Below are 26,327 nucleotides of genomic sequence, written 5' to 3'. Positions count from 1 at the left end.
CTATAGACTATAGCATCCTCCTGTAGGTTCCATAACTACATCCTGGGACATCTTCACACACACCACTTCCTGGCACATCAACCCCTGTGATGTGCTCATTCAGGGTTTGCCTACATAAGATTTAGGTTACAGAATCACTTCTCCAAAACTTGCTTATTTCCTTTTGGAGAGCACTTTTAGCTTGACTAGTTCATTACATGTTAGGACCATGAAAACACAATGCAACAATGTGTATTTCTTGTTCATTACAATTGATCAATAACATTCCTGTTAAACCGTGTTATCACCTGGCAAACAAGTTGTCTCCTTTCATAGCAATAGCAATAGCATTTAGATTTATATACCACTTCATAGTGCTTTACAGCACTCTCTAAGCGGTTTACAGAGTCATGAGAGAAGGTACTGTTTCTTCAGCATTTTGTTCTAACAAATATTTTGAATGTCCCAAAACTATCACTACAGCTGCTAAGCATAAATCATGCTGGATTGTAAACAAGTGATATTGTGAGTATGCTTTGGGTACAGATGAGCAGTACATACTTTGTTCACCCCGTTTGACCTGTGAGGGTATTGTTATGTAGGGCATCCAACTTGGGTACATTTCATAGGGAAGTGTGATGTTCCTATGGTTATCAGGACTTTTATTGGATACTGTGAACCATGTGGAAGAGCATATGGGAACGATTGGATCCAGAGTGTATGACATACCACCATTTCTTTACAGAATTCTGAAGACACGGATAAAAGTAAGAACTTGAATTCTTCGATTTTATTTTGGAACATGCAATTTACGGCTCAATCTCCCATAGAAGAAAATTCCCATCTACTTGCTTGCTTTTCTGCCTCAACTTTTATTTTCCCCATGCTTGATCATTTGCTGTTGTGATAACACTGCTCAACTCAACCATGTTTAGTCAGGGTGTAGTATAATTATATTTGATGAATCACAGAACCCTTAAGTGCTAGTGCAGGACTATATGGGGGGGGGGCATGTAAATGTTACATTCCTGGAGCAAAAACAAGGTGCAGAAGCACTTTAGTCATAACCGTGATGGTGAACCTATGGCACACGTGCCACAGATGTCATATAGAGGCCTTTCTGCCGGCACATGAGCTGTCACCCAGCTGAGCTCGACCAAGCATGTGTGCACACCACCTGCCGGCCAGCTTCTTTTCGGGTCTCTGCAAAACACTATACAAGCCATTGAGAATATAACTATATACATCCAACAGGAACAGGAGGTGCCTCACAGGAGCAGATAGAGGTAAATCCTAGAGAGGCAGGAAATGCATCATTTAACAATGGAGATGAATGCTAGAGAGGAATAAATCTGCATACAAGGCCGACATAACACCTGTAACAGCATAGGCATGCAAGGGGGAAGTGCAGGGGGCGCCTCCTGTGCCCCTTTTTGGTCCCAGGAGGCTTCAGGGAGAGCTGCTAGGCTCAAAATTTTGGCACACAAGGACAAAAAGCTTAGCCATCACTGCATTATAACATCAAAGTAGCCAATACAGAAAGCATCACTACATGTACCAGGGGATTTCTGTATTCAGAGTGCATAACCAAAACATTCAATCTGTCCAAAGAACAAGAGAGATGACAGCCATGGTCTGTCAGCAGCTTTCAGTCATCATAATATCCTGGACAAGGTAAGAAAGTTGAGACTGGAAAGCACTATTGTTCAGTGGCTCACTCTCCCTCCATGGCTGTTTCCAGTCAGATTCCAGGAGGGAGGTTCAGCCCTACACTTCTGCTATGTGGGGTGCTACCAAGTACAACTCCATCCTTTCTGAATAAGGTTATCAGTCAACATGGGGTGAAATTTCACCAGTATGTTGATGATACATCTCTGTCCTGGGATGTCCAAGCAATTCTGTGCACAGTGGTAGACCCACTACTGAAACATGATTTGCATTGCATCACAGTAGGCTTCTAGGCACAATTCAAGGTGCTAGTTGTCATTTGTAAAGCATATGGTCATGTTACTTCCAGAACTCTTTCCCAATGGTTTCTGTATCATCATATGAATGAGCATGATCTAGGTCTTCTTGCTGACAAAGTATCATCTGGTGCAGCAGTTCTCAACCTGTGGCTCGCGACCCCTTTGGGTTCAAAAGACCCTTTCACAGGGGTCGCCTAAGACCATCGGAAAATACATATTTTTGATGGTTTTAGGAACCGAGACATCTGTGTGCCAGTGTTTGGAGCCAGAGGAGCGGCGGCGGCGGGCACTGCCTTGTGAAAGGGTGGGGCTACCTGTCAAGAGTGGTGGCGCGAGGACAACCGGTGCCCAGGCAATTGCGACACGAGAGGCACCAGTGGGCGGATCGGACGACTGCGTTTGATGAGGGGAGGGGAGGGGCGAGAATGGAGCACCTGAGCGCCAGTGAGGTAGCGCCCTGAAAGGTGGCCAGGCTGAGTTCGGTCTCCCAGCAGCGAGGGGAGGGGAGGGGACTCCAGGAAGAAGGACCCCAGAACCGAGGCGGGAATGATGGCAACGATGTCCCTTCTGCCTCCTCCAAGACTCGGAAGTTCACACAGGTGCTCTGCACAAGGAGACCCACCTTTGTTTCCTTCCTGCGATATTTATGAATGAATGAGTGGTTGGAAAACTTGGAAGTGAGAGGATTCCAGGAATTATGGGACAGAAGGGGGAAAAGGTAGCCATCACAAAACATCTTCAGCAGCTGCTTTGAAAAAAAATAAAGCACTACATCTTTTTAGTTTTAAGCTTCCATGCTTAGAATAGAATGGAATGGAATAGGAAAATGGAATGGAATGGAATGAAAATGGGAATAGGAATAGGAATAGGAAATGGGAATAGGAATAGGAATAGGAAATGGGAATAGGAATAGAATGAAATAGAAATGTTTATTGGTGAAGTGTGATAAGACACACAAGGAATTTGTCTCCAGTGCACCAAATCACAGGGTACATATAAACAGCAAGTAAGAGGTCATAGGTCATAATAATAGTTACAATCATTAGTTACAAACAACAGTTGATAAATCAGAAAGAACCAGTAGGACAAGATGAAAAATAGGAGGGGATATCCAACCTAGTAGTTTATTTCTCTTTGAACCAATTTTTTTACTGTCTGTCTTCTCCCTTTTATTTTTATTTCGTTACCAACTGAAGTGTTTCATGGGCTTTTTGTAACAAGGTTAGTGGTTATATTGTATTGTATTGTATTTATTATATTTTATTTTTTATATTATTATATTATATTATATTATATTATATCATATCATATCATATCATATCATATTATAACATTACATTACATTACATTACATTACATTACATTACATTATATTATATTATATTATTCTTATATTGTATCATATTATATTATATTTTCATTAGCAAACCATTTCACAATATATAATTACATATTCTTTTTGTGATTAATCACTATGCTTTCATTATGTTCAATTTGTAATAATGAAAATACATCCTGCATATCAGATATTTACATTACGATTCATAACAGTAGCAACATTTCAGTTTTGAAGTAGCAACGGAAATAATTTCATGGTTGGGGGTCACCACAGCATGAGGAACTGTATTAAAGGGTCGCGGCATTGGGAAGGTTGAGAACCACTGATCCGGTGGATCCTAAGAAATGGGCCTTGTGTGTAATGGCATCTACTTTATGGAACAGCCTCACTGATACAGGTAGAATTTAACTGGCCTTTAGCAAAGCTGTGAATGCCTGGCTGTTCCCCATGCATTAGGACCGGGCTGTTAGTTTGAGAGCTCTGTTGAGAGATCACAGCATAGATTGTGTGGGCCTGAACTCAGACTTTTGTTTTATTATTAGTGATGTTTTGTATCATATACTTATCACCCAACATTCAATTACACAAATAAGCAGCCTTCCAAAATATGGATAGTAAGCAAATAGTGATAGGGCTTGGAATCTCTTATAACAGTGCTGCTTCAAAGGGAGTGGCATAGAGCATCCCATGACAACCAGCCAACCAGCCCTTCTCTATCTCTCATAGCACTGACTACAATGATTATCTCTATGTCGGGGGGGGGGGGGGGGAAGGGCACCATGAAGGAGATAGTTTCAATAATGACAAATGTTTCCTGAAAACATAGTTCAGCTAAAATAAGAAGCACTGTGCCTCTGTGCATTGTGATCCCTATTTCTGGGTCTTTCATTTCACAGGGATTGTTGCCATTCACAGTTATAGCATTTCATTGGGAGTATTGATACAAGCCATGTAATTCCTGATGATGTTGATGATCCTAGAAAAATTACATTCAGTTGCATTTAATAACATTGCAAGTCATTTTGGCAAATTATAGAATGGAAGTTACAAAGAGAATTTAATCTTACTTATTGTTTGACTTCTGCACTTAAAAGATGCTCAATGGAATTCTGGATGATAAACATATAGATCTATAACTGATCAAATATTTCTAAAATCACCTTCCTGCATTAGCCAATATGCTTTAAATAGAAAATCAACCAAGGTAGCTTAATCACTAAAACATGGCAATTAAGAACCAAGATGAATCTGTGCTGTTCCCAAGTTGTACATTAAACAGCACATTGCTGGCATATGAGTGTTGGGAAACCTCAGTAGCTCAGTTAAACTAGTTTCCAGAGTGGCTGTTCAAATGTTATATGCATGTTCTGAATCCTTCTGTCGTCTGTGGTTCTGCTACTTGTCCCATTTATATTTCTACCCATAAAATTCTAGATGCCTGTTTTATCATGAAAAGGAAGCAGATTAAACAGAAATTAATCAATATGTAAATAGAACGTAAGAGCCACTTCCCTCTATTTCTTCCTCTTATTCTTCATAATATTTTGTGAGAATTCAAGTGCTGCATGCTTGATAGTCCATCATATGGTAAGAACTATTTCATAAAGTAAGCCCTTAATATTCTTTCTTCTGAGCATTAACATGTGCCAGGAGTAGTTGGTGTAGAGGCCTTTGAACCATGGTGCTGGAGAAGACTCCCGCGAGTCCGTGGACTGCAAGGCAATCAAATTAGTCAGTCCTAGAGGAGATCAACTCTGACTGCTCTTTAGAAGGCCACATCCTGAAGATGAAACTTAAATACTTTGGCCATCTAATGAGAAGGAAGGACTCACTGGAGAAGAACCTGATGCTGGGAAAGATTGGGGGCAAAAGAAGAAGGGGACAACAGAGAATGAGGTGGCTGGATGGAGTCACTGAAGCAGTCGCGTGAGCTTAAATGGACTCCAGAGGATGGTAAAGGACAAGAAGGCCTGGAGGAATGTTGTCCATGGGGTCGCGATGGGTCGTACACGACTTCATAACTAACAACAACAATAGGAGTAGTTGTAGCATGAATCACATGATGCTACATGGATGGAAAAAAATGAAAACAATGGAGAACAAGAACAAGTGCAGATGATTTAAGAAGGACATTTAAAGATGATCAAAGAAAAAAGACAGCTGACAAGCAGACTGACTGCCATTCAGTCAAAGTACCAGGTACCCAAGGTGGAACCTAGTGACGGTCCAAAGTGATACTGATACAGTTGACAATGACAGCCAACTTCTGCACCAACCTTTTTGAAATTTCTCATCATCTTTGCCACCACATGTATCAGCAAGACTATCACCATCAGGAAAGCCATCAAGGAACACAAAGCAGTTATTGTGTAGTGATTTGGCAACCAAGATTTTTTACTGGGAAATTGCATGACACCTATGACTGAGAATCAGGGCTACTGAGAATGAACTACTGAAAATGGGTGTTTGAACTGCTGAAAATGGGTGTTTGCTTTGGAAACCGCTGCAAGGGAAGACAGCCAGGATCTACTTGTCTGGATGATGCTTATTTACCTAGGCCCTATAGAGTGCATGTTTGTTAACTGGCTGCAAGGTTCATGCAGCATGGCAAATTGTGTATCTATGATATCTCCAGAGATTGGACAGCTGCAAGGAGATACAATTCATATACTTTTTTGGTACTGCAATGATTACTGCACTCCAGTTAATGGACCCTATAAGTAAAATTCTTTGCTATGAAGCATTATGGAGGCTGGTATGTTCCCTGGAGACTCCACAGTTACCTATAGGACTATATCCATTCCACTATCATCGGTCTATAACAGATATAGCGTTGACTCATGAAATCCTTCCTAGACTGTCTACTGTTTTAGACAGCAGCTTAATAAATACATTTTCAAGCATTTCTAAAACATTGGATGTTTAAAAGCTCATTAGTGCCATTTTGGCATGTGGCAGGTTGCAGAGAAGAAAGTCTCATTCCTTCCTCTGTTGCCATGCACGACATTTCCACGAACAAGGGATATCTCATACCTCCAAACAGCCCAGAATTATCTGATCTAGCGAAACCACAGAGAGAGACCTTTAGTGAGAGACCAAGTGCTGTGTGGTAGAAGAAAGGTCAATACTGAATGCCTTTTCATGTCTGACTTGGGTGATCTCTTAAAATCAACACTATTCTCCTTTGCTATATGATGAGATTATTATCTGCTTCTGCTCATTATTCATTGTTGCCAAACATTTTCAAGGCTGTAATAATAGTGGACAGCATGATTGGCTTATTGCCCAACAAGAAGTCCATGAACACATACAATGCCAAGGATTATAATATTTCATTAAGTGATGTAGCAATTGAATGGAATCTGTTGCTCCTGGATGCATTGACAGCTGTACCTGCTCAATGTGACTCGTAGAGGCTTCCCATTCTAAGGAAAAGCAGAATGCATTTATTTCTATCTGGACTCTCTCATAGGTCATGACCCCTGCTTGTATGGCCACACAATGCAACACCAACCTTTGCCAGAATGATAATACTATGTCCTTGTGGCAATTCCATCAAGAGAATTGTCGTTGTTCCAGCTTCAGCAATCCAGTGCCTAGTTCAGAGTCCCAAACGCCTGAATTCTCTAAATCCAGACCACTCTGCTGAATCATGGGTAAACATATGGTATGAAATACTGTGGCACAGGTCAGAGAAAAGAAGCAGAGAGAATGAAGTAATGAAACAACAGTTTATTAACAGAAAAGATTGGTATTAATGTAAACTGAGGGTGGGAGTGGCTGGACAAAGTTCTTGATTGTTCCTCATAGTTCGCATCAAATTTGATCCTCCAGTTGTCAAGGAAACCCACATAATCCAAGTTGTTACCTGTGCACTCACCTTCATTTCCTGGATGTTGAACTCTTTAACAGCAAAATGCTCCTGTAGTAAATGTACTTTAAAAAAATGGAAACCCTGATCTTGTTCGCAAGCATCCACATGCAGCAAGTATCTGTGTGGGGATGGAATGGGATGATGAAGTAGTGTTTTCTTACACACACACACACTGAGAGAGAGAGAGAGAGAGAGAAAGAGAGAGAGAGAGAGAGAGAGAGAGAGAGAGAGAATTGGATATCAACACCATACTGATTACATTGCTCCAATAGATGACATCACCTAGTGACTTCATACAGATATTAAACAATGGGAGGCAAACCACTGCAATCCTTATGCCACCCACTCTCAATCTCCTTAGTTTATCCAGACAGATAAAATGATTGATTGATATTGAACATTGCTGGGATATAAAGGAGAATATGGATTTTTGCACCATCCCATCCCAGCTCCTACAGAGGTCATCAATAAGTGTGATTGTCCCCTCAGTCTGGCTGGAAGCACAACTAAAAAATGAACTGTGAAGGGCTCTGTGAAGTTGCAGCCTAACCATCTTTTAACAATCTTCCCAAAAAGGAGATGGACACTAGACAAATTATCCAGGACTCTTGGATCTAGCAATAGCCTCTTGAGAGGGGATGCACCACAGCTTCCGTTAAGAAAGGTGAAACCAGCCCTTCCCTCACAAAGTCACCAGTCCATAGGCTTCAAACATATGTTAGTCCTTAGGAAGCCTTCATTAAGGAGAGACGTGGATCTAACAGGTGGCAAGGTTAATAGTCCAAGGACTCTTTCTAATTCTTAAGGATTTCCAGGATCAAAGCCTTTCCTCAGTGATCTCACTCCAACTATGAACCTAAAGTCCAAACCATCCATGTAAAGCAGCCTTGTGGTGGTTCTGCCCAGTAAAGAAATCACTGCCTTAAAGGGGGCTGTTTCTTGTCTTTGTAGATGCAGCTAGATTGCAAATAAAGTGAAAATATATGTTTTTCTGCTCTTATGATTATGAAGCAGCCTCTAATATGGGCTTTTATTCATAATCAGTTGATTTCAATCGTTGTCTTTCTTGACTGATCGTTCTCTGGGTGATGAAGTTGAGCTGCTTAAATGGGAAGGCTAGTACAGCAACAAACTCAACTTCTCCTTAGAGCTCAGCTTCCACCACAGGATTTCTCTATCTAATCATCTGCAGCACAAAGACCATGAAAGCCATTAGGACTTTATTACATTATAAGCTTACATCCTTATTATGGGGTCATGACCGATGTCAGATTCAAAATCCTGGTGGACAGGTCTCAGTTACCCATGTCAAGTGAGATGCCTTATTCAAATAGCAGAGTCACTGAGGAGCTAGAGACCAAGCATAATAGATAGATACTACTAAGATAGGGGCTACCTTCCCCATCTATGGTCTGCTCTCAGATTATCCCTGAAGGCACTCAGACTCTCAGCATGTAGAAAAAGCATATCAGAATAACAGATTAACAGAGTTGAAAGGGACTTTGGAGGTCTTCTAATCCAACCCCCTGCCCCTCCATTGTTGGAGCACTCACAACCTCTGGAGACAATTTGTTTCACTGATTAATTATTTTGTCAAGAGAGTTCTCCTTAGTTCTAGATTGGTTCTGTCCTTAATTAGTTTTCATCCATTGCTGCTTATCCTGCCTTCAGATGGTTTGGAGAATAGATTGACTCCCTTTTCCTTGTGGCAGCCCCTTAGAAAATGCTATCATGTCACCTCTAGTTAAACTATACATACCCAATAGCTGCAACTGTTCATGTAATTACTTTTAGCTAATTGTATTTAAGTGTACATGTCTTTGATACGTGTTGGATAACCAGGCATCATGTGAATCCAAATATTCTAATTGATTTACGTGGCCATTAATGGCCTCTACTTAAAAATAATTTATTTTCTTTTTTATTGCAATTAATAGGATGTTGTGGATCAGTAAAACTTTTATACCTTGTACTTTAGGTGAATACATCCTGTACTTTATTTTTTTTTCTTTGTGTGCTTGGATGAAATAGTAGTTAATTAGCATTCTATGCTCTGAAGAAGGAGGTGGTGGTGTTAATATCTGACAGAGGGTAGAAATTAACAGTGATCAACACCAAAACTGGAAGTGGAATTGGAAGCTAATGCCAGCTGTATGCACAGAAGCTTTAAAGGTGATGTAAAGGTACAGCCAAATTTTTTTTCCTGAAATGTAAAATAAATTTGCCTATTAATTAGCAATTAATGGGCAAACTATATGTCAAGCAGATTTTTCTTACAGTGTTTTACTACCACCTCTGAGCACTTGCTGCCTAAGATAACTGCTTATATTAGCCTCATGGTAAACCTGTTTTTGAGGGAGACTTTCAGGGAGCAGCAGCAACAATAACAGCACTGCCTTTTGTATAAAAAGAGCACCCAAATGAAAACATTTCTGACAAGAAAATAAAAATATGGAAGACTATACATGACCAGACCAAGGTCTTACCAAGTCTAGCATCCTCCTTCACACAATGGCACCACGAAAATTTTTCTTATTCTTATTTGCCAACAATCAGCATTTATAAGTCTGCTGTGTCTGATATTAGAAGTAATGTATTTGCTGGCAATGAGCTTGTCGATCGAAAGGTCGGCAGTTTGGCGGTTCGAATCCCTAGTGCCGCGTAACGGACGGAACTCCCGTTACTTGTCCCAGCTTCTGCCAACCTAGCAGTTTGAAAGCACACAAAAATGCAAGTAGAAAAATAGGGACCATCTTTGGTGGGAAGGTAACAGTGTTCTGTGTCCCTTCAGCATTGAGTCATGCCGCAGAGACATCTTCAGACAGCGCTGGCTCTTCGGCTTTGAAACGGAGATGAGCACTGCCCCCTGGAGTTGGGAATGACTAGCACATACATGTGAGGGGTACCTTTACCTTTAATATCCCAGTAATGCAGGATTGGGATTACTACTGCTTAATGAAATAAAACTTTAAAATGATAAAGCTAAGATCAGATCCAATTTATCGAGTCCTTGCAATTCAAGTAAATTCATTGGTTTATGGCAAGCCTTCTCTTAACCTAGTGTCACCAGATGTGTTTGCTTGGAAATTCTCAATGACCATGCTAGTTGTGTTGTGCTGCATCAAGAATCAGAGGCAGTAGATTAGAATGGCTTATTTACAACTGCATGAAGATTTTTCCTCCGTTAAGGAACATGGCTGGCTTTTGTGTCACTTTCCTTTGTACATCATTCATGTTAACTCTAGTATTTAAAGAGTCCCTGCTCACCAATCAGTGCAGCAACTGAAATATGCAGCTGCACTCCAAAATAGCTTCAAGCTCTAGGCAATGTTGAATTTCTGGAATTTCTAAATCATATTGGAAAAAGGATGTTGCTACTTTAATTTGCTCCAAGTTGTCAGCTAAAAAAACAAAAACAAACAAGATACCCTTTGCAACGGGATATATGTGGAAAAATAGTACATTGAAATCTATAAGACCTACGTTGCTCGAGGCTTCAAAATATAAGGGAGAAATTTTTAATTCAATGCGAAAGAAAAAACTGATGGCTTTGTTTGTGCCAAAGACTGCATGAAGCCAAACCATGGCTCACATCACTTGCCAGCCATTGGCTAAGCTTGTGCCTATTTTTTTCACAGAGTGACGGTCAAGATTCCAGGAAATCTGTGGACAGGAAAGACACATAATTGTTTCCTTCTTTAAGAAGGGCAGCATGACACACTAAAGCTCAGGCTATGAACTCATCTCTAATTTTATTACACTCTGTGCTCTGTGCTGCAAGTTTCAGTAAAAAAAAAAAAAGAAGTGCAAAAGAAACTTTCTCTACCCAGAAACTGATCTGCAAATGTGCCACCACTTCACAATAACAGCCTCATACATTCAACATATTAATTTATATGCCTCAGTGTGTTTTAAAGAAGCTATCTTATTTATATTGTACCGAATACAGAACACTCTTACTCAAGAAGCATAATCTTTTCTCTAAATATTGGGAATATTATAAAACTATCCCATGTAATAAAAACAAAATGCAATTACTGATTGCCCAAATTACAGTTTGCAGAAAATAGGAGGCAGGGTAGTGTAGGAAGAGGACAGACTCCAGGAGAACAAAGAATGAATATGTCTAATGAAACAACTCATTAGCACAAGCAGAGGATTTTTTTTCCAGCAAAAAAATAGGTTGGAGAGGAAAGCAAAACTAGATTCAGCCAAAATAACTTGGATTCTTCCTCCAAATACATAAATATGATAATTAGAACTGTATTTGAGGCAGGACAGAAAAGGAAGGATCGCCTTCTCATAAAAAAAAGGCATGTGATGGCCTAGATCCTCTCTTTACATGTGTTAGGTTCTTGTTTCTGTTGCATCTTTTTTTTTTACAACAAATTATTCTCATTTGGGTTTGTAAATGCAACAGTTATACATGATCTGTTATAGCAGTAGGTATATAGTTTGACATACAATACTAAAAACTTCACACTTCACTCTTCCTTTTTGTAGTTATGTAAATGAATCAATCCATTTTCTGAATCTCCATGTGATCAATTCTTGGGGAGTTTTCAGACACAATTCCTATGATTCTTCCCCCCCCCCCTCTCTGGTCTTTCATAACTAGAAAGAACAAATAATGGAAAAAAGCAGTTACCAAATAAACATGACAACATCTGAATTTCTCAACATAAAGTTCTGTGAATGAGCCAGAATGTTCACATTATCTTTGTCTGAAAATATTCTTCAATCTCTTTCAAAAGTCTGCAAAAGCCTTGTTTTTTTTTGGTAAAGTGATGCAACAGCTTATGCAAGTAGAAGGACCTTGTAACTATTAATAATGCAAACAAGTATAACATTTCAGACATTATTATAGTGCCTTTGGTTATTTCCTAACCTTCATTTTAGTTGAGTCAGGATTTAAAGTACTGTAATTCTATAAGAAAATATCCTACTTTTTATCTGGATTGTCCATCAAGAATGAATAGAATTTCAACTCCTCCAGCACTGTGTTCAAACAAAGTAATGAAACAAAGATAATTGCACAGAGCACTAATTTGTTCCTTTCGGATTGCCTTTTCCTACTCTTCTTATTAGCTAAGGCAATACACAAGACTTTTTATTCTACTAGCAGTTCGCACAAGTTGAGGTCACGGATGGAAAAACTGCTCACAGCTGTACTATAGCATTTGGCACAATAAGAAGAAAAACATTGCAAACATATGAGGAAACTTTGCCCCATACCCATCCTGACTTTTAATGATGGAAAAGAATTGCAGGCAACCTGGCTACACTTGGTCTATAAGACTTTACTTTGTGGGTTTGCATTGTAACAGAGATGGATGAATGCAAACTGCAACTAGGTTAGAGAATAACAGAGTTTAAGTAAATTATTAAAACCTCAAAGAGGAAATGTATAACAGCTACGTACATGTTTTACTTTCTTCATTAGGAAAAAAAAAGATTGAAGAATTGTTTCTCTGAAATACATCACCTTTTAGCAGATTATTGCAACAATACCTGATTGCAACCACCTCAAATTATAGGAGCTTGCTGAAAATCAATACACTCCCAGGTTTGTTAATGTTAATTGAAATGGTGCAAAACCCTCTTTGTGAATGGAAATCAGCATAGATGGAGACTTTTCTGGTAAAAGTCAGTTTTGACAGGATTGTGATTCATCTTTGCATTTTCCTTCTCTGCTAAAGAGCAAATTTCTAGATAGTTCTATTATCATGGGACACAACTTTACAATATCCAAGATCTGACTGCAGAGTTGGTTTTCAGAGGCACTCTGGGAAATGAAGTCATGGATGAGACAGCTAGAATGCTGCCTGAGGAAAGACAAAGAGCAAGTCCAATAGAGCATAGATAAGAGCCTGTATTAAGATCTACCTGGCAATAAGGGCTAGGAACATGCTTATTTCATCACCGCTTTTGCAACCGCAGATAGTGCCATGTAATCCTGCTTCAGATCACTTGGTGCTCTTGGGTAATAAGAGGACAGAAATTATAATGGTATATTGGAAATGGCAGGAGGCAAGAGGAAGAGCAGCAGAGTAGACAATGCTTAGATAAGGGGCAGCTGAGTCCACAAAGAAATGGTGACATGGCCAACTTCTCAGAAGACACCCTGCCTAGTTTATTGCACTGTAAAGAGCAAGGGAAGATAGTACTGTGATTATGTTAAACAATAAACTTACAATGAAGTTAGACCTAATACTCCTTGGGGTGCTACCTGTTTGCAAAGTGAATAGATAGTCCCTCGCAGGTTTGATAAAAGGATTATTATCAGATGGTTGCTCAGATCTACTTGGAGTTGGATTCCATCTGAGATGGCCCCATGGAGATAACTATGGCTCTAATTATCTGGGCTGAGCTCAACTTAATTTCTCCCAAGAAAATGGACAGTATCCTTGCATCATGCTTCTGGATGACCTCTGGCAGGCTCAGAATGAAGGCAGTAGATCCATTCTAGCCTTCTTTAATCATAATATTTAATTCAAGCTCAGGGACTCGGGAGTGGGAGGCACAGTTCTTCAGTGATTTTTCTCCTTTCCCAAGGTTGTTTGCAGTCAGTGTTGGTAGGAGGGAGACGTCCAGCCTCGGCCTCTGTTACGTAGGGTACCACCCCTGCTCCTATTTAACATCTACAAAATACTTCTGGAACAGATGTTATCTGATAGAACTGGGTATGCTGATGGCATACAGTTGTAAGCTTTTGCCCTGAGCTAACAGAACGCAGAACAGTGGGGGGTTCCTACCGGTGTGGACCAGTTCGGCCGAACCGGTAGTGGTTTGGCGGCCTGGGTCGCTGGAACTGGCAGCGACCCAGGCCTGCCACACTTCCGAACTGGTTCCCCCGGCGGCACCGTAGGCACTGCCATCTTGTTTTTGCTTCTGTGCATGCGCAGAGCAATTTTTATTGTACTGCGCATGCACGCATGCCGCACGCCCATAAGAGAACTGGCAGAACCCACCCCTGACCCAGAAGCTATGTGGGCATAGATGGGGAGGAACTGTCTTCTATTCAATCCTGACAAGTCACTGTGGGTTTTAGTACAACCCATATCTGGTGATTTTCCATTTTTAACTCTAAATGGGGTTAAACTTCTGAAGGCTATTTAAACTTCTATTTAATAGTCTGGAGGTTCTCTGTATTCATGGCTACTATTCAATGGTTAGGGGGCAAACAGAGCCAGAAATTTGCAGAAATATACCTTGTACATCAGTTGTGCTAATCAAGACTCAGCGGTCACTAATCTGATTACCTTGAGGTCAGATGAGCGGCCTATAAATGTTATAAATACATAAATTATAATACACACTATATGGGTTGTCCTTGAAAAGCATTTTGAACCTTCAACTGGTCTATAATTTGGCAGCACATGAAGTATTAGGCACACCCTACTACATCTTCATTACTGCTATATGAGCTGCAGTAGCTCCTTCTAGGCGATGCATTTAAAACTGATAATTATTTACCTTTAAAGCTATGCATTGCATGGGGCCAGATTAGTTGAAGGTAGTCCTCGACTTACCACAGTTCATTTAGTAACCGTTCAAAGTTACAACATCACTGAAGAAAATGACTTACGACTGCTTTCCACACTTACAACTGTTGTAGCATCCCCATGGTCACGTGACTTACCTTCAGATGCTTGACAACTGACTCACATTTATGACAATTGCAGTGTCCAGGACTCATGTAATCCCTTTGGTGACCTTCTTAACAAGCAAAGTCAATAAGGAAACCTGATTCACTTAGCCATATTATTCATTTAGCAATTGCAGTGATTCACTTAACAAACGGGACAAAACTCACTTAACAAGATAAATTTGGGGCTCAATTGTGGTCATAAGTTGAGGACTACCTGTATTTTTCTTCCCATCCATATCTTGGAGAGTCCAGATCCCATAAGTGGGAGAAAGTCATTGTGAGCCCTAAGAAATATAGAGCCCTTCTCTATAATGGCATCTGCCCTAGGAAACAGTCTCTCTCCAGATATACAGACAATATCAACCTTACTTGCCTTTCCAATGGCTGTAAAAACTCGGTAGTTCCCTTAGGACCATTATGGCAAACCTATGGCACACGTGCCACCTGTCTGCGGCATCGCCCCAGCTTAGCTCCACCACGTATGCAAGCGCACCCTCCAACAGCCAGTTTTTTCAGGTCTCTGCCACACATGCGCGGGGGGGAGCATGTGGAAGACGCACGTGCATGCACAGGGTGTGGTGTCATGCATGCATGTGTGGGGTGGGGAAGGATGGGGGGGTGTCTGCTAGGGCCAAAATGGGGCTCGGGGGGGGGTCCCACTTGCAAGTGTGTGGGAGTGTGGGGGTGCTGCTTGCGCAGGGGGAAGGGCGCACAGTGGGTTGTCACGCATGCATTTCATTATGGATGTGGGCACATGTGCCATGTGCTGTCATGCTGTTGCACACACTTTTGGCATGCAACAACAAACAAGCTAGCCATCACTGCCCTAGGCATGGGCAGTTAATTTGGGAGCTCCAATACAGAGGTATGGTACAGGGTTTTTTGCATTTTTAATGGCAGGGTCTCAGCCATTCTCTGAGTTTGCATTTTATTATTAATGATTTTTATATAGTATTTTCACTAACCAACTATTTGTCAGGTAAGATATCTGGCTTTACACATTTGTTTAATAAATAAATACTAAACCACAGCTCTGATGTAATCCATTTTACCAAATGTATTGATGCGAAATATATTTGTGTCCCTCCATTTTAGTGAAATGCATTTGTTGTTGTTTGTTTGAACGTCACAAGCAAATTGAGAAGAAACATATAATTTTGTCTGTTGAAGAGAGCAAATGGAAGCTGATTTCTCAGCTTTGAGCAGAAAGGAAACCAGAGAGCTCCACCTGCTGGATAAAACTCATAATGGACAAGCAAATCTTTCCACAGTTAGTCAAATCAATATACAGAATGAAAGAATTTGCTGTTTTGCGCAGTAATTTTTTTACTGCTCACCTTTTACTTAAAGTTATCATGTGATAATTTCCAACCTACTTTGCGGTGTTTCCCAGCAACTGCTGTAGCAATTAATTTTAAAACATTTTCATTTCTTTCCTCATTATTACATCTATCCTCTCCATCATTTTAAATATTTTGCAGGATGACATACAGATAGTCCTTGACTTAGGATCACAATTTGGACCAGAATTTCTGTTGCTGAGCAAAGCAGTGTTAAATGAGTCACCCCCAAAAGTTATGACTTTTGCCATGGTTCTTAAATGAATCACCACAGTTGTTAAATGAATTGTCTGGTTGGTAAATTAATCTGGCTTCCTCCATTGACTTTACTTGCCAGAAGCTGGCTGGAAAAATTGCAAATGGTGATCACATGATCCTTGAACACGGCAACCACTGTAAATCCAAGCTGGTTGCCAAGCACCCAAAATTTGATAACATGAGTCATGTAACATGACTATGTGGCTGCTGCGATAGTCATGAGTATGGGGACCTGTTGTAAATCCCTTTTTTTTAGTGCTGTTGAAACTTTGAACAGCTGCTAAATGAAGGGCTGTAAACTGAGGATCACCTGTACAACATATTGTATATTAAAATAAATGCTTAATCAAAACTATTGAACATGTTTACTTGGACTTCAGTAGACCATAACCTACTTCTTAATAAAATAGAAGAATGTGGGTTAGACAGCATCACCACCAGATGGATTCGTAACTGGCTGACCAACCGTATTCATATTTTATATTGGGGTAATTTAATTTTTAATCCTATTATGACTATTCCTATGTATTGTATTATGCGATTTTGATACCTCCTCCGTGAAATGTTTTAATTGTATAATATGTGTTTTTATTTATTGTACGCCGCCCCGAGTCCCTTCGTGGAGAGGGAGCGGCTAACAAATCTAATAAATTCAATTCAAATTCAGCCTGAAGTCCTCAATGTAACTGCATCTACATGGAGGGAAGTATGCAGTGGGGTACCCCAAGGCTCTGTTTTAGGCCCAGTACTCTTCAAGATATTCATCAATGATTTGGATGAGGGGATAGATGGGGAATTCATCAAATTTACAGACAACACCAAGCTGGCAGGAATAGCCAACACTCCAGAAGATAGGCTTAAGATACAGAAGGATCTTGACAAACTTAAACATTGGGCACTCTCTAATAAAATGAAATTCAACGGTGAAAAAAGTAAGGTTCTACATTTAGGCAAGAAAAACCAAATGGACAAGTACAGGATATGTGTATGCTGTCAAAAGCGGTGACTGTGAGAGGGATCCTGGAATCCTAGTGGACAATCACTTAAATATGAGCCAGCAGTGTGCAGCAGCTGCCAAAAAAACCCACACAGTTCTGGGCTGCATAAACAGAGGGATAGAATCAAGATCACGTGAAGTATTAATACCACTTTATAATGCCTTGGTAAGGCCACACTTGGAATACTGCATCCAATTTTGGTTGCCACGATGTAAAAGAGATGTTGAGACTCTAGAAAGAGTGCAGAGAATAGCAGCAGTATTAGACGCTTTGCATGAGAGGCATCCTGGAATTGTCCGGATGAAATCTTTGGCCAGGAGTTACATGTGGTGGTTTAACATGGATACGGAGATTGAGGAATGGGTGGCTACTTGCACACCATGCCAGGAGTCCAGACCAGCTTCCCCAGAGGCGCCCGCTAAGGAGTGGGAGTGACTTCAAGAACCGTGGTCTAGGGTGCACATTGACTTTGCCGGCTCAGTCCATGGCCAAATATTAATGCTAGTTGTGGACGCCTACTCTAAATGGTTAGAGATAGTCCTCATGGCCACTACCACGGCAGAAGTGGTCATCAAGGCACTACAGAGACTTTTCTCCATCCATGGCCTGCCTGATGTCTTGGTTTCGGACAACGGACCCCAATTTAAGGCCATGCAATTTGAGACCTTCTTAGCAGGGCAGGGAATCAGGCATGCCCTGGTCGCTCCATTTAATCCAGCCAGTAATGGACAGGTGGAGAGAATGGTGCAATCCGCTAAAGAAACCCTATCTAGAATGGGGCCGGGAGATTGGCAAACATGGGTTGATCAATTCCTCCTTATTCAGTACATCACGCCATGTCTACCACCGGGAGAAGCCCCTCCAAACTTCTAATGGGTCGCCGGTTAGATCGCCCTTAGACTGGCTACACCCAAACTACTCTGCCGCGACGCCCCCAGATTCGACTGGCAAACTTAGACATTTTAGCATAAGGAGTCAAGTTTACCCCCACAACTACACAACTATACTGGGGGGGCTTTGGATTCCTGCCATGGTTACAGGCATTACCGGACCTTGCTTGTATCAATTGGAGCTCGAGGACAGTCGAACCTGGAGGTGGCAATAGTGACCAACTCCGTGGCCGCCTGTCCCAATCCAATCTTAGGCAACCAGAGGTAACTCCTGCACGAGTTAGCCAAAGCCCTACCAAAAGGAGCACTAATTCACTCCTTCCACAGACGTCTCAAGCCCGAAGGTACCAGTGTACTTATTTGATGAGGTTGCAGGGCCGCAGCAAGTTCCGAGCGAACCAGTTCCAGAAACTCCAGCCGTGCCCTGTGGAAAGTTCCAGGAGCTTCCACCAGGTGAAGCCAGGAAGACAACAGATCCATCCAACCTGACCGAAGATTCAGTGCCGACTGAACTGCGCAGGTCTGGGCGAGCCACCAGAAAGCCCACCTACCTGCGTGACTACATCACAAGTTTGACGAACCCAACTAAGAGGGGAGGTGTTACATACTGACAATCAGTATAGAAGTTTCTATATTCCAAGGTCCTCTTTAACGGCGGGAACAGTATTCAAATCTGATTGGTCGAAGGGTCTGACAGCTCCCTATAAAAGGCCTGCTGCCAGACAGAGTCTTTGCCAGATTGTACATAGTTGTCACTTAATAAAGAACTGTGGTTACTGTGGGAATGAGTCTGCCTCATCCATTCACCCGATCTAACGCTTTTCATTACCCAACTAGTTAATATCATCAGTGCTGGTGATGTGCTAGATGAGCACTTTTGAGGTTACCTTGTGTGGGTAATGAAATGTCTGCAAGAAAACAGCAAGCTCAGAGATCAGCAAGAACCACTCATGTCAACCCTGAGCTACAAATATTCTCCTTTATTAGAAAAGAGAAAAGCAGAGAATTCTGGTCCCATTTGCGGTCGTAAGGCGAGGACTACCTGTGGTTCAGATTCAAAAACAAAAATAGTAAAAGTATGTTATTTTAATAATACTTATTCATTTCCGGGCTCTGTTGTAATTTTACTTACTGCTTTTAGTTGCCAGCTCATGTTGCTGTTAAATTGGCAAGTTCTACTGTTTGTAGGATGCTAATGCTAGATATTCTGTGTTAGCATATCAGCTCCCAGTCTGTCTTCTAGGAAATACACTTTCATTTCTGACATCAGTACCGTTGTCTATTTTCAGGCAGCAGGAACAAACAGGAATTCTAAGAATCGTGCAGGTTTAATTTCCATAGAAGAGGCCTATGTGTTTCTGTAATACAAGACTGTATAATATAAACATAAAATGAGAATTCATGATTCTTATGCATTTCTGTTTCCTGTTCCCCTAGAAAGCCTAGGAGAATTACATTGTGACATAGGGTGATTTACAAACTTCATGCCTCAATACCAATTAGATGCTAACTCACCACTTTTCTTCGTTCTTATTCTAGACTTAATGAATACATTACAGAACTAGACGTTCAATGCTAAACTTGATAAACCAGTTTGATCTATTCCAGTTCTTTCTTCTTTCAGCTATAAATTCAGGGTTGTAAAAAAGATCTCAAGTAAATTTTTTTGCACTTTTTAATGTGATTACTTTTGCATGAAACACTAGATGGCATTGTTCCTTTTGAACAAGTTACTAGTAACCTGATTATGTTCAAGGCCTGCTAAGACTTCAGCAGTCTTGAAATAATAGGTAAAACATGGGACTTTCTTCAGTGTTGACCTTTGAGCTAAATATTAAATTGCTTAGTCCTTGATTAACTATCTGTGCATAAAATACTTAGAGTTTCTAAATATAATTCAATATATATATTTCTTTCAAAATGTTATTGATCTTTAACTGACCTGCTAAAGAAATGCAACATTTCTCCTCAGAGAAAGTCATATTGGAATAATCAGACACTGATATTTACACTTCAGTTTGTAATTCAACCTAGAGATTTGTGACTAAGAATTAAATATACACTTGAACTTCTCCTGGCTTTCCTCAGGCATGAATGACATGTTTTGAATTTGATATTAAGGCTCCAATTGGCTGTTTATGAATTAAGAAATTGTCCAGTTAAGGGAACAGGGGCTATGAGTAGAATATTGGATATATGATTTACCACATTCCTAAGTTAAAAAAAAAGATATTTTTATGCTGGTAGACCTTAAATCTCCCAACATTGCCACTTACTTACTTTAAGTGGGTGGGTAGTACGTCGAGCCATTTCAAAGAAGAGACTGGAGTTACAAATATCTTTCGTACTTGTGTTTGCTTACTAGTGCTCCCTGCATCCCAATAGAACAATGAGATATGTGAAAATACCCCAACTTTCAGGATAACATCAACATTTCTATTAAAGTGCTCAATAAGCAGGTCCAATTCAGAGGTATAATATACACTTAATTGCACCAGTCTTTACAATAGCATTGTTAGCTGGGAATGCCAAGAAAGAGTGCAGAGAAGAGCAACAAAGATGATTAGGGGTCTGGAGACTAAAACATATGAAGAACGGTTGCAGGAACTGGGTATGTCTAGTTTAATGAAAAGAAGGACTAGGGGAGACATGATAGCTGTCTTCCAATATCTCAAGAGTTGCCACAAAGAAGAGGGAGTCAAACTATTCTCCAAGGCACCTGAGGGTAGAACAAGAAGCAATGGGTGGAAACTAATCAAGGAGAGAAGCAACTTAGAACTGAGGAGAAATTTCCTGACAGAACAATTAATCAGTGGAATAGCTTGCCTCCAGAAGTTGTGAATGCTCCAACACTGGAAGTCTTTAGGATGATGTTGGATAGCTATTTGTCTGAAATTGCCTAGGGTTTCCTGCCTAGGCAAGGGATTGGACTAGAATACCTCCAAGGTCCCTGCCTACTCTGATATTGTATTGTATTGTAAGAGTCGTAGAAGTTGGGGCCAAAATTTAGAGTCTCAAAATCAATTTTTCTCCCAGTTCTCTGAGTTCTCATGTAGATAATGGCAGGTTATGGAACACAAGCAGAGTTTTGACATCTGACCATTTAATCCTCCTACATAGGATAATTTGTTCTAGAATATACTGTAATTTTATTTGGACAATTAAATTCTAGTCATCATCGTCCTCTTTTAACGATGCCATAATCCCTTGCGGGGTGGAGTCTGGTCAACTAAATGAAGGGCCGGGTGCCCTTCCTGTCGCCAGGACAATTAAATTCTAGTGTTGTAAGAAAATGTGAAAAATGTATCTTTTCCACTTTGCTGTGTATGGTTTAACATACATTGATCATGTCTAGACCCATTCACCATTATCTCAAAATTCTAATCTTGTTTGATTGTCCAAAGTACAATACGGGGTCTGTCTTCAAAAATCACAGAATGATGTGCTACTGCTGGTGGCTATGGAAAGGGACAGGGGTGACATGGATGAGTACAACCTGTTCCAAGGAATAGTGTTCAAAATGTTTAAAAACCTAAGGAAGTCACAGAAAGAAATTTAGTCATGCTTAATGAGCATACGAGATAAGAATGTTATCTCAGCTGAATTAGTGGTTTAGCTTTCTAGATCTCTAATAATGTTTGAGCTATTTTTTTTCCTGCAATCCTACTGCAATAGCATGATAGTTACAACACTTTCTTAACATATAAATGATTGTAGAAATAGTTCGTTTTAATTATTATTTTTCTTTTCCTTACCTTTTTTTGTATGCTGGGCTTTTTATAAATAATTACTCCATCAATGTACTAAACAAACTCAAGTGGCCGAACAAACAAAATAGGGTATCCTATAAACTGATTAGAAGAGAAAAGGTCTGCAGAAAAGTGGAAAATTCATGGAAAGAAGATTGTTGTTGTTTAAAAAGCCCACAACCATCTTCTATATACTAGGAAAGTGTTATAATCATTATGTTATGGCAGCAATCACTGCTCCAGAAGAGATTAGAGACTAAAGAATGACAGGAAAGGATTTTCTATTTAAAACTTTTTGTAGTATCGTGTTTCTCCCAAAAATAAGACAGGGTTTATTTTCTTTTGACCCCCAAAATAAGCGCTTGACCTTATTTTTGGGGAGGTCTTATTATTTTCCAGGTGCAGGAGGTGGGGAACGTAGTTACCTCATGGCTGCTGCTGTGTTGCAATATTTTCGGGGGTGGGGGCTTATTTTAGTGCATGTGCTCAAAAGTCTGATTGGGCTTATTATCCGGAGAGGTCTTATTTAAAGGAAAACAGGATATATATGTTCAGTAAAATCTCCCACAGGAAGGAAAGTAACTGTCAAGTGCTTTCCTGAAATGAAAAATTGGGAGGGCACAACAGAAGTGCAATTGTCCAATGAGAGTGCAGGTGGATATAGCAAATCTGCAGTCTGGACTAAATAGTTTGCAAACTGAAAATCCAACTTCATTATGCAAATGGGAAAAAAACAACACTGATTAAATGTTCAGTGCTATTAACAAACAGTCGCAAAATTTTACCTTTGCTAGAAACTATATTTATCTCTTGCTTGCAGTTTCACTTGCAATCTGCTTTAGGAATGCACTAGATTTACCCTATGTAAAATTCATATGTATAATTCCATTCAGAAATACTGTATCTGAATGTTCAGGACTCTACCCTTTTCTATCTTACTATGATCCTTATTTTCTTGTCTCCTTTCTTGCACTGATACAGGTTGACAAGTTAGTTCAACCTGGTGTATAAAATAAAACAAATGATAATTGTGGGAGAATTCTGAAATTAAAACCCAATGCATCTGGGGAACAGCTTATATTAATTTGGGGTAATGAAAACAAACAGATTTCATGAAAAGCATTTTAATCTTAAATACAGGAATGGACAATCTGAGACCCACATGATGTTGAAAAATTACAAGTTTTAGCAAACCTCACACAGCATGATCAATAATAAAATTCATTGATGCATTTCCTTCCATTCATTTTTCTTACTCTTCTATTCCTGATGCTAATGTTCCTGGCCACACACTTTCTATTTCTTACTTTATTTGTAGTACCAGAGGTGGTATTCAGCAGGTTCTCACCAATTCTGGAGAACCGGTAGTGGAAATTTTGAGTAATTCAGAGAACCGGTAAATACCACCTCTGACTGGCCCCACCCCCATCCATTCTCTGCTGCCCAAATCCCAGCTGATCGGGAGGAAATTGGGATTTTGCAGTAACCTTCCCCTGGAGTGGGGAGGGAATGGAGATTTTACAGTATCCTTCCCTCAGGATTGGGGAGGAAATGGGGATTTTGCAAAATCCTTCCCCTGGAGTGCAGAGGGAATGGAGATTTTACAGTATCCTTCCCCTGCCACACCCACCAAGCCATGAGCACCAAGCCATGTCATGCCCACCAAGCCAGTAATAGAAAAAATTGAATCCCAACACTGTGTACTATATATACTTTTGCTCATGTTTATAGTTTTGCTGACAAAATATTAATCTGGGGCCAAAAATGGTTGTTATGTTTCATAAATTATGTATATCAGCTGTAAATCTGACTGTGCAATCTTCCTTTTTAATGGTAAAAATACGTTTTTACGACAAGTAAAGCTTCTCACTAGTTTTGCTGAGCACAATGTAGGAAGTGAGAATAAGGATGTTTCTCAACATTCAATATGTATAGAGGGCCGAGATAATCAACTTCCATATATTTGAAATTCAGGGTTGAATAATATTTTCACTGTCCACAACTTCTTTTTCGCTCTCATTTTTCTAGAAGTTGATTATCTAAAATATACTTCTCTGTCCATTCTATGTGTAAATCTGCTTCCACTTGGCTTCCAGCTTTGTTTGCAAAAATCAGTCCTTGGGTTTTCAAGGGCATATGACACTTTTTTAATGAGAATCCTGGGGTGCACAGCACTCTATTCCCATAATTTGGCATTTGGCAAACAGACTGTCAGATTGTTCTCCTGGGTTGCACTGTCTTAATTACACTGCCCCTGATGTACATATATTGGGATAATTAAAATGGTAATAAACATGATTTCAGATGTATGGTTCTGGAACTCTACCACCGGGTCCTTCTCGGCCTTATTGGCTGCCTAATAACAACAGTGAAGTGGGAGCTGTGCAATTAAGATGCCTCTGTCAGTGTATTCTGCTGGCCAGGGCTGCTTCACTTACCAGTTTTGCTAAATCAAACGACCCTGTTTCCCAATACCAGCCACATCCATAACATCCATATACGTAGTATAAAATGCATCAGCTTGCCTGCTGAGAAATATTGCTGTAATACCAAGATTTGTCTAGAATTCATGTGGCAGAGCTGAGCCTGCAAAATACAAAAGATTACAAATATTGCAAGAACTGGGTGGTGAATGTTAATCCCATAAATTTCAATTCAAGGTCCATAAAGAATCTCATTCACAATAACAAGCACTGCTTGGGGCCATAGATTTAATTTAACAGCCATTCTCAAAGTATCTATTAAAAGTGCTAATATATTCAGCCATTTCCTGTCTAATAATTTTTACAGCTTGAATTCAAGCTTAGTGCAACTTCAATATTATTTTCTCTGAAAGCTTGACACATAATGTTTTCAACTTTTTCTTGTCAAATTCAGCTTTTTCTGTTCCTGAAGATTCACTAATGGAAAGTGTAAGATATTTCCTCCCTCCCATCCATATATAGGTAGTTATCGAATTATGACCACAATTGAGTCCAAAATTTATGTTGCTAAGTGAAACATTTGTTAAGTGAGTTTGCCCCATTTTACAACTTTTCTTGCCATTGTTGTTAAGGGAATAATTGCATTTGTTAGTTAGTTAGTAACATTGTTATTAAGTGAATCTGGATTTCCCATTGACTTTGCTTGCAGAAGGTTGGAAAAGCTGATCACATGACCCCACAGGACAGTCCAACTGTGGTGACTTTGAACGGTCACTAAATGAACTATTGTAAATCTAGGTTGTTGTATTGTGTAGTTGTCTTTTTCAATGTCATTCTTTCTATGATTCACTCACTTTATCTCCATTCAACTTCAGTTAATATTGTTATTGACTAGAATTGTATCTTAATGGAATTGATCACATTCCTTCTTTTGAGGTTGGAGAAGATGGTTTAATACTGGAAGGCAGAATACAACATTCCATCTCATTTGTTTATGGAAGAACCAATTTGTATCATTTAGCTTCTTGTGTTGGGACAGAATACACATATTGTGAAAGAAAGAAAGAAAGAAAGAAAGAAAGAAAGAAAGAAAGAAAGAAAGAAAGAAAGAAGAAAGAAAAAAGGAAAGAAAGAAAAATCTTCAAAGTTGGAAACCATAAGATATATAGTACAGAAGAGTTGATTTAATACATCTAAATCTCTCCTTCCAATACCCACAATCTGGAATAAAAACCAGAAAATTCATTGGAATGCTTTAAAATATATTTTCCTTGAATACCTGTTATTGTTATATATTATTGTTGCTGCTGCTTTAAACTAGTAGGGTAACAAACAAACAGAAAAACTGATTGAACAGAAGATTGCTGCTGCTCGTTGATCTGTCAACCTTGGATGTATTAGATCAACAGGAGTTGTAGCTCTATGGTAAAGCAACACAAATCTCCATGCTAATAGATTTCTTTAATCTTTTTAAAATTCTTAAATCATTCTTTGAGGCAAAAATATTATAATTTTTTTTCTTACTGAAATGCAATGCTATTACAGGTTATAGCAGGCTAAAAGCGTATTAAAAGATTACAACATCAGTTTAGTATGGCACAGTATTTACATAATCAGATCATTAACATATTTATACATGAAGCTTATAAAGAAAATAGCTTAACAGGTTTATCTGTTCATGGCATGTAGGAAGAAACTAATCTTATATTTAATTGTGTGTATCTCATGTAAAATGCAAGCTTTGAAGACATCATGAGAAGAACTAGCTCTCCAAAGAAGGCTGGGAAAGGAGGAAAGATAGAGAATGATCAGCAGAAAAGTGAATGGATTCAGTTAAAGGGTGTTGAGCAAACCGTGGA

Source organism: Natrix helvetica, assembly GCF_964273705.1.
Source record: "Natrix helvetica genome assembly, chromosome: 4".
NCBI lineage: Eukaryota > Metazoa > Chordata > Lepidosauria > Squamata > Natricidae > Natrix > Natrix helvetica.
Note: the sequence above shows the minus strand (reverse complement) of the source record.